At 40.2% G+C, this 1,046-nt stretch overlaps 1 long non-coding RNA gene across 1 annotated transcript in view; it reads right to left on the reverse strand.

The window, feature by feature from the left end:
- The window catches only part of LOC106535466 (uncharacterized), an 8,218-nt gene extending 7,646 nt beyond the window's left edge, over nucleotides 1–572 (reverse strand). Inside the window, exon 1 of the long non-coding RNA XR_001312445.1 lies at nucleotides 354–572. This is a non-coding gene — a long non-coding RNA (uncharacterized LOC106535466). The remainder of the gene's footprint in view (nucleotides 1–353) is intronic.
- Between the last annotated feature and the right edge of the window lie 474 nt (nucleotides 573–1,046).

Consider the following 1,046-nt stretch of genomic DNA (forward strand, 5'->3'; position numbering starts at 1 on the left):
AGAATTGAGGCAGTTCTGAAGGCAAAAGGGGGTCCAACCCGTTACTAGCGTGGTGTACCTAATAAAGTGGCCGGTGAGTGTACATCAGTGACTTCCCTCATACTTGAGATAATCACATGATTTTGGTGTTATTTTGTATGGTTTGTAATGTTCTTTTGGAATCTGCTGTCAGATTTAAAATTGGTGTAGGATTAAAAATTTATCCACATCCCTAGTATATGTGAAAATGTGTACTCTCCACTTCCATAATCAGGTTGAATTAGAGCCCACCTATAAACTAAACCCATTAGTTATCATTAAACCTGCAAAACTGTAACATGATGACATTGAAGAGAAAGAATAAAAACTCAAACCTGATGTCTGCAGCTGATGGCTGAGGCTGTAAACAGCTTCTATCTGTATATTCATGTTGTTTTCTGTCTGTTCCTGATCAGCAGACATAAAATCCTCCGACTTCTCTTCTTCCTCTGTTTTTACCTGCTGTCTCCACATCTCATCAACATTTACCGAGCTGTTAGAGCTCAATATAACTCTGAGTTCAACTCTTCTGAGCAGCAGGCCACGGGACACACCATTAGTTCATAGCTACAGAACAATAAAGCTAGCTGCGGTGATACTGGAAGACTTCTGGTAGTGTCTGCTGCCTGGCCTTCAAAATAAGAGCCTGGAGTGACCTGCTTCTCAACACTAACTACGTAGCACTCAAGAGCAGTTCAGTTGGAGCTCTCATTTTGAAGGCCAGCCACTAACAGAAGTGACTTCCTCCCTTCACCAGAAGCTAATAAGTTGAGTTGAGCCTTGTTGTTTTGTAGGCAAGATGTGGAGAGCCACGTGAATGTGGAAAGTGCGATAAGGATGCTAAAATCAAATGTAACTGCAAATGAGATCATAGTGCAGCACATGGTGGATGTAAAATACAAAAGGAAGCTAGAGAAGCTCAAAGAATCAAAATAACAGAAAGAGTTTCATATGCTGAAGCTTTAAAAAGAGTAAGGAAATATGACTCAAGAGAAATAGATCAAAGAAACACAACTTGGAATTCAAAT

Source organism: Austrofundulus limnaeus, unplaced genomic scaffold, assembly GCF_001266775.1.
Source record: "Austrofundulus limnaeus strain Quisiro unplaced genomic scaffold, Austrofundulus_limnaeus-1.0 Scaffold1461, whole genome shotgun sequence".
NCBI classification, from domain to species: domain Eukaryota; kingdom Metazoa; phylum Chordata; class Actinopteri; order Cyprinodontiformes; family Rivulidae; genus Austrofundulus; species Austrofundulus limnaeus.